Source organism: Nematolebias whitei, chromosome 15 (assembly GCF_014905685.2).
Source record: "Nematolebias whitei isolate Nwh7 chromosome 15, NemWhi1, whole genome shotgun sequence".
Lineage (NCBI taxonomy): Eukaryota > Metazoa > Chordata > Actinopteri > Cyprinodontiformes > Rivulidae > Nematolebias > Nematolebias whitei.
The window spans coordinates 45,426,725-45,427,054 of record NC_056512.1 but is presented as its reverse complement, the minus strand read 5'-3'; the positions used below and the strand labels follow the sequence as shown (position 1 = coordinate 45,427,054).

The following is a 330-nucleotide window of genomic DNA, read 5'->3' as shown; positions in this document are numbered from 1 at the left end:
ATCCATCCATCCATCCATCCATCCATCCATCCATCCATCCATCCATCACGGCCGGAGCCACTAGCTTGCTAGCGTTCCTCCGCCTGCACCAGCTGAGTGAAGCGAGCGTGCACGGGAGGACTCACTGTTGCAGTTCTTTGAAATTTAAAGTGTCAGTCAAAAATGTTATGAATATGGAAAGAAAATATATATGTCGCTTCGGCATATAAGTTGCAGGACTGACAAATCTATGCAAAAAACTGTGACTTATATGCCAGAAAATACGGTACCTAACTTTTCACTAAATTACTTCCTTTAAAGATAAAACCAGTTGGTGACACTGTGGTGAAT

At 42.7% G+C, this 330-nt stretch overlaps 1 protein-coding gene across 1 annotated transcript in view; it reads left to right on the top strand.

Moving 5' to 3' along the window:
- The window catches only part of cntnap1 (contactin associated protein 1), a 20,573-nt gene that overhangs the window by 8,454 nt on the left and 11,789 nt on the right, over positions 1 to 330 (top strand). The gene's annotated exons all lie outside the window — the stretch shown is intronic.